Source organism: Schistocerca gregaria, unplaced genomic scaffold (assembly GCF_023897955.1).
Source record: "Schistocerca gregaria isolate iqSchGreg1 unplaced genomic scaffold, iqSchGreg1.2 ptg000565l, whole genome shotgun sequence".
In the NCBI taxonomy this organism is placed as follows: Eukaryota; Metazoa; Arthropoda; class Insecta; order Orthoptera; family Acrididae; genus Schistocerca; species Schistocerca gregaria.
The window spans coordinates 237,501-245,000 of record NW_026061957.1 but is presented as its reverse complement, the minus strand read 5'-3'; the positions used below and the strand labels follow the sequence as shown (position 1 = coordinate 245,000).

The 7,500-nt window shown below is 54.6% G+C and overlaps 3 non-coding genes across 3 annotated transcripts in view; all 3 read left to right on the top strand.

Annotated features, from left to right (window-relative positions):
• The first annotated feature begins 3,589 nt into the window (after nt 1-3,589).
• Nucleotides 3,590-5,482, top strand: LOC126315185 (small subunit ribosomal RNA). The gene has a single exon (XR_007555906.1). It is a non-coding gene; the product is annotated as a small subunit ribosomal RNA (ribosomal RNA).
• Nucleotides 5,483-5,850: 368 nt separating this feature from the next.
• LOC126315170 (5.8S ribosomal RNA) lies at nt 5,851-6,005 on the top strand. Its single transcript, XR_007555892.1, has one exon. It is a non-coding gene; the product is annotated as a 5.8S ribosomal RNA (ribosomal RNA).
• A 188-nt stretch (nt 6,006-6,193) lies between these two features.
• Nucleotides 6,194-7,500, top strand: part of LOC126315143 (large subunit ribosomal RNA) — a 4,222-nt gene continuing 2,915 nt past the window's right edge. The window contains exon 1 of the ribosomal RNA XR_007555872.1: nt 6,194-7,500. This exon is cut by the window's right edge and continues 2,915 nt beyond it. This is a non-coding gene — a ribosomal RNA (large subunit ribosomal RNA).

The following is a 7,500-nucleotide window of genomic DNA, read 5'->3' as shown; positions in this document are numbered from 1 at the left end:
AACATTATGCGGTACATCAGTACTTTCCTAATAGTTCGGTCGTCTCACGGCACTGCTTAGTAAATGATGCAAGGCCACATATAGATGATTTATGCGAATGTCCCTATACGTGCTGTAAGACTGGGCACACAACGTGAATCGCACGTCAGCCAGACACTCGAACATGCACTACTCTCGGCCTGCAACGGAGACACACAATACGTAAACATCTGGAATGCGACAATGTCGAGTGCACCCTCTCTGCCACATTGCACCGTCGACACTATGATAACCAGACCAGTAGGTCCACCTATAAAAGCACAATACCACACTCCTCCGACAACTACCATTGCTCAGATAAACCAACACCACCAACACACATCCTACACAGAGGGGCACCAAATATCACCACTCGCCCTCGTGTTATACCACATGAAAAATTGCAGAAGTGAGAGACACAGACCCGCCAGCCTCTTGCTACAAGCATCGAACCGACGTGACGTATCTGACGGTGACTCAGGCATCCGCGTACTGCCACCACTATCCACCCCCCCCCCCTCTCTGCCCCCTTCCCACACAATACCAAATTTAACCAACTTTATCGCTTAACCTAACTGTGGTTTTACCAGATTATCGCTTAACCTAACTGTGGCTGTACCAGATTATCGCTTAACCTAACTGTGGCTGTACCAGATTATCGCTTAACCTAACTGTGGCTGTACCAGATTATCGCTTAACCTAACTGTGCTGTACCAGATTATCGCTTAACCTAACTGTGGCTGTACCAGATTATCGCTTAACCTAACTGTGGCTGTACCAGATTATCGCTTTAACCTAACTGTGGTTTGTACCAGATTATCCCTTAACCTAACTCAATTTGTCCCTTAACCTAACTCAATTTGTCCCTTAACCTAACTCAATTTGTCCCTTAACCTAACTCAATTTGTCCCTTAACCTAACTCAATTTGTCCCTTAACCTAACTCAATTTGTCCCTTAACCTAACTCAATTTGTCCCTTAACCTAACTCAATTTGTCCCTTAACCTAACTCAATTTGTCCCTTAACCTAACTCAATTTGTCCCTTAACCTAACTCAATTTGTCCCTTAACCTAACTCAATTTGTCCCTTAACCTAACTCAATTTGTCCCTTAACCTAACCCACGTTGTCCCTTAACCAAACTCAATTTGTCCCTTAACCTAACTCAATTTGTCCCTTAACCTAACTCAATTTGTCCCTTAACCTAACTCAATTTGTCCCTTAACCTAACTCAATTTGTCCCTTAACCTAACTCAATTTGTCCCTTAACCTAACTCAATTTGTCCCTTAACCTAACTCAATTTGTCCCTTAACCTAACTCAATTTGTCCCTTAACCTAACCCACGTTGTCCCTTAACCTAACCCACGTTGTCCCCTTAACCCACGTTGTCCCTTAACCTAACCCACGTTGTCCCTTAACCTAACCCACGTTGTCCCTTAACCTAACCCACGTTGTCCCTTAACCTAACCCACGTTGTCCCTTAACCTAACCCACGTTGTCCCTTAACCTAACCCACGTTGTCCCAACACGCGATCTAGTGTCGTTGTCCCTTAACCTAACCCACGTTGTCCCTTAACCTAACCCACGTTGTCCCTTAACCTAACCCACGTTGTCCCTTAACCTAACCCACGTTGTCCCTTAACCTAACCCACGTTGTCCCTTAACCTAACCCACGTTGTCCCTTAACCTAACCCACGTTGTCCCTTAACCTAACCCACGTTGTCCCTTAACCTAACCCACGTTGTCCCTTAACCTAACCCACGTTGTCCCTTTGCCTAACATAGTTCACTGCTCGGAATCTCTGGTGTCGTTGTTATCCTCATGTAGATGTCTTGCGAGTGTTGCTTACTTTCCACATATTCCCGCTATCCACTGTCAATTGTACTGCAATAGGACTATATCGCCCCCCCCCCCTCTGCCCCTCTCTTTGTGTCTCCGTCCTCTCAAGCTGGTCGGTCTGGCGTTTGAGTGTTAAATGAGCCTCGCAGCTGTTCAGTTGCGTTCAGATGTCGACGCCCTCAGTGTACGTCGTGGTATGGTCTGTGTCCATTGTCCGCTGATGTCGTACGCGTAACCCACACGCTGTACCGATCATCGGTCGTTACGTACAGAGTGAAGTAGTGTGATACGTGTGACCGTACGCTGGCTGTGCCCAACGGTGTCGAATCTCAATTTCCATATGTTGTGCTCGATGCTACTTGTCTCGTCTCCCAATAACAGCTAGGTTGCACTGTGGTACGCCGTAGAGGCGTGTGGGAGGAACGTACGAACGCATTGTATGTCACCCTGGGTGGCTGGGGGTGGTGGTGCGGTGAGTCAGGTCAGGTCAGCGTGAGCCGTGTGATGTAGTGACGCGTGTATTCCGACTTTGTCGTATTGCCTCACACAAAGTGCTACCCTGGTGGACCGCGTTCCATATCTGGGACATGCCGCAGATGCCGGTTGACAGTGGATCGCGGAAGGGACATCGCATACGTGCGCGGGCCACCTTCCACGTGTTCTCTTCTGCACATGTCGCAGTGTGTATGTGGTCTGATGTAGCGTGTCGTGACACATGACATCCTGGCATGCAAGAATTGTTGAATTCGCAAATGTAGGTGGACATCTACGTTTACTGCCCAAGATACGCAAATGAACTGGAAATCCGTTGTTGAGCGGTTGTTCACGCTGGAGGTGAATCTGTGATGGCGACGATCGGTACAGCTATTAACCGGTTGTTTCAGCGGTACCCGCCACATCCACACACGTGACTAGGCCCATGTGGGTATGAAGCGATACGCGGCGGTGGCTTGGTGGGACTGTTCCCGGCCGGTGAAGGGGGGCCGCCCGGCGTGTTGGCCGCGCGCTGCGTGGGCGCACGCGCAACAGGCGGCTGGTGGGGGGCGCCGAGTGGCAGGAGCGCCAGCCGACGGGCCCGGCAGGCGGCGCAGCTACGCTGCGGCGCACCCTGCACGCGGCGCCTGGCGGCCAAAGTTGGTTCAGCCGAGCCCGGTGCGAAGCGCGGTGGACATCTGCAGTGTGCTGGTCTGATTGAGGACTGTGTGCGTTGAGGATGCGCCGCCGCCTGGCACTCGGCGCCGCGACGCCGTCTGCTGCTCGGTCGCCCCAGCGGTTCTCGCAGGTGGTTTGTATCGCAGTTGTGCGGACGTGTTGGCGCGTGCGCTGTGCTGGGAGAGTTCGCTTCTGCACCCAAGTGGGGCTTTGCCCTTGTGTGGCGCTGGCGTTGGAGCTGCCGGTCACCATAGGTGGCGCGTGTTGTCTCCCGCCGGCAATGCCACGACAGCACGCTCCCGGGCCTCTGTCGGCAGCGGCAAGCTCAGTTGGGAGCAAGGGTGTTCGCACTAAAACCGTCTACTCGCCTAACTCCGGGCGATTGCGCCTCTCTCGAAACCGACCAAGTACCTAGGACGGCGCTGCGCGCCGCCGGGACCTGAGAGGGTTTCGAGGTGTATCGTGCAGGGGAGCTCGGCCTCCTCCTGTTTGCAGAATAATTGAGCGGACGCTTGCGTGTTCGCGCGGGCCCCCGGGACACACTCCCGGGCGGCCGGCTGCTCAGCTCTAGTTGACGCAGCTCCCTGGTTGATCCTGCCAGTAGTCATATGCTTGTCTCAAAGATTAAGCCATGCATGTCTCAGTACAAGCCGCATTAAGGTGAAACCGCGAATGGCTCATTAAATCAGTTATGGTTCCTTAGATCGTACCCACGTTACTTGGATAACTGTGGTAATTCTAGAGCTAATACATGCAAACAGAGTCCCGACCAGAGATGGAAGGGACGCTTTTATTAGATCAAAACCAATCGGATTGGCTTGTCTGGTCCGTTTGCCTTGGTGACTCTGAATAACTTTGGGCTGATCGCACGGTCCTCGTACCGGCGACGCATCTTTCAAATGTCTGCCTTATCAACTGTCGATGGTAGGTTCTGCGCCTACCATGGTTGTAACGGGTAACGGGGAATCAGGGTTCGATTCCGGAGAGGGAGCCTGAGAAACGGCTACCACATCCAAGGAAGGCAGCAGGCGCGCAAATTACCCACTCCCGGCACGGGGAGGTAGTGACGAAAAATAACGATACGGGACTCATCCGAGGCCCCGTAATCGGAATGAGTACACTTTAAATCCTTTAACGAGTATCTATTGGAGGGCAAGTCTGGTGCCAGCAGCCGCGGTAATTCCAGCTCCAATAGCGTATATTAAAGTTGTTGCGGTTAAAAAGCTCGTAGTTGGATTTGTGTCCCACGCTGTTGGTTCACCGCCCGTCGGTGTTTAACTGGCATGTATCGTGGGACGTCCTGCCGGTGGGGCGAGCCGAAGGGGTGCTTTCGCGTCCCGAGGCGGACCCCGTTTAAATCCTACCAGGGTGCTCTTTGTTGAGTGTCTCGGTGGGCCGGCACGTTTACTTTGAACAAATTAGAGTGCTTAAAGCAGGCAAGCCCGCCTGAATACTGTGTGCATGGAATAATGGAATAGGACCTCGGTTCTATTTTGTTGGTTTTCGGAACCCGAGGTAATGATTAATAGGGACAGGCGGGGGCATTCGTATTGCGACGTTAGAGGTGAAATTCTTGGATCGTCGCAAGACGAACAGAAGCGAAAGCATTTGCCAAGTATGTTTTCATTAATCAAGAACGAAAGTTAGAGGTTCGAAGGCGATCAGATACCGCCCTAGTTCTAACCATAAACGATGCCAGCCAGCGATCCGCCGCAGTTCCTCCGATGACTCGGCGGGCAGCCTCCGGGAAACCAAAGCTTTTGGGTTCCGGGGGAAGTATGGTTGCAAAGCTGAAACTTAAAGGAATTGACGGAAGGGCACCACCAGGAGTGGAGCCTGCGGCTTAATTTGACTCAACACGGGAAACCTCACCAGGCCCGGACACCGGAAGGATTGACAGATTGATAGCTCTTTCTTGATTCGGTGGGTGGTGGTGCATGGCCGTTCTTAGTTGGTGGAGCGATTTGTCTGGTTAATTCCGATAACGAACGAGACTCTAGCCTGCTAACTAGTCGCGTGACATCCTTCGTGCTGTCAGCGATTACTTTTCTTCTTAGAGGGACAGGCGGCTTCTAGCCGCACGAGATTGAGCAATAACAGGTCTGTGATGCCCTTAGATGTTCTGGGCCGCACGCGCGCTACACTGAAGGAATCAGCGTGTCTTCCTAGGCCGAAAGGTCGGGGTAACCCGCTGAACCTCCTTCGTGCTAGGGATTGGGGCTTGCAATTGTTCCCCATGAACGAGGAATTCCCAGTAAGCGCGAGTCATAAGCTCGCGTTGATTACGTCCCTGCCCTTTGTACACACCGCCCGTCGCTACTACCGATTGAATGATTTAGTGAGGTCTTCGGACTGGTACGCGGCATCGACTCTGTCGTTGCCGATGCTACCGGAAAGATGACCAAACTTGATCATTTAGAGGAAGTAAAAGTCGTAACAAGGTTTCCGTAGGTGAACCTGCGGAAGGATCATTACCGACTAGACTGCATGTCTTTCGATGTGCGTGTCGTGTCGTGTCGCGCAACACGCTACCTGTACGGCAGTGGCCGTGCGCCGCGTGCGGAACCACGCGTGCCTCTCAAAACTAGCGGAAGTGTTGTTGTTGTGTGGTACGAGCGCTGAAGCTCTGGAGCGGCTGGCCTGCGGTACCTGGCGCCTGGCGCCGGTTTTGAATGACGTTCGCCCGAGTGCCTGTCCGCTCCGGTGTGGAGCCGTACGACGCCCATCGGCTGTGAGGCCGTTGGACACAAAAAAAAATAGTGGAACAGGGGCCGTCAGACGCCTCAGTCCCGCAAATGCTACTGTCTTGAAAGAGACAGTGGGAGACTGAAAAGGAAAAGATCACCCAGGACGGTGGATCACTCGGCTCGTGGGTCGATGAAGAACGCAGCAAATTGCGCGTCGACATGTGAACTGCAGGACACATGAACATCGACGTTTCGAACGCACATTGCGGTCCATGGATTCCGTTCCCGGGCCACGTCTGGCTGAGGGTCGGCTACGTATACTGAAGCGCGCGGCGTTTGTCCCGCTTCGGAGACGTGGGAGTGTCGTGGTCGCCTGTGTGGCCGGCCGCGTCTCCTTAAACGTGCGATGCGCGCCCGTCGCCTGGCGGTTCGCATACCGGTACTTTCTCGGTAGCGTGCACAGCCGGCTGGCGGTGTGGCGTGCGACACCTCGTACAACGACCTCAGAGCAGGCGAGACTACCCGCTGAATTTAAGCATATTACTAAGCGGAGGAAAAGAAACTAACAAGGATTCCCCCAGTAGCGGCGAGCGAACAGGGAAGAGTCCAGCACCGAACCCCGCAGGCTGCCACCTGTCGTGGCATGTGGTGTTTGGGAGGGTCCACTACCCCGACGCCTCGCGCCGAGCCCAAGTCCAACTTGAATGAGGCCACGGCCCGTAGAGGGTGCCAGGCCCGTAGCGGCCGGTGCGAGCGTCGGCGGGACCTCTCCTTCGAGTCGGGTTGCTTGAGAGTGCAGCTCCAAGTGGGTGGTAAACTCCATCTGAGACTAAATATGACCACGAGACCGATAGCGAACAAGTACCGTGAGGGAAAGTTGAAAAGAACTTTGAAGAGAGAGTTCAAAAGTACGTGAAACCGTTCTGGGGTAAACGTGAGAAGTCCGAAAGGTCGAACGGGTGAGATTCACGCCCATCCGGCCACTGGCCCCCGCCCTCGGCAGATGGGGCCGGCCGCCCGCGCGGAGCAATCCGCGGCGGGGTCGTGTCCGGTTGCCTTTCCACTCGCCGCGTGGTGGGGCCGTTCCGGTGTGCGGTGGGCCGCACTTCTCCCCTAGTAGGACGTCGCGACCCGCTGGGTGCCGGCCTACGGCCCGGGTGCGCAGCCTGTCCTTCCGCGGGCCTCGGTTCGCGTCTGTTGGGCAGAGCCCCGGTGTCCTGGCTGGCTGCTCGGCGGTATATCTGGAGGAGTCGATTCGCCCCTTTGGGCGCTCGGGCTCCCGGCAAGCGCGCGCGGTTCTTCCCGGATGACGGACCTACCTGGCCCGGCCCCGGACCCGCGCCGCTGTTGGCTCGGGATGCTCTCGGGCGGAATAATCGCTCCCGTCAGCGGCGCTTCAGCTTTGGACAATTTCACGACCCGTCTTGAAACACGGACCAAGGAGTCTAACATGTGCGCGAGTCATTGGGCTGTACGAAACCTAAAGGCGTAATGAAAGTGAAGGTCTCGCCTTGCGCGGGCCGAGGGAGGATGGGGCTTCCCCGCCCTTCACGGGGCGGCGGCCTCCGCACTCCCGGGGCGTCTCGTCCTCATTGCGAGGTGAGGCGCACCTAGAGCGTACACGTTGGGACCCGAAAGATGGTGAACTATGCCTGGCCAGGACGAAGTCAGGGGAAACCCTGATGGAGGTCCGTAGCGATTCTGACGTGCAAATCGATCGTCGGAGCTGGGTATAGGGGCGAAAGACTAATCGAACCATCTAGTAGCTGGTTCCCTCCGAAGTTTCCCTCAGGATAGCTGGTGCT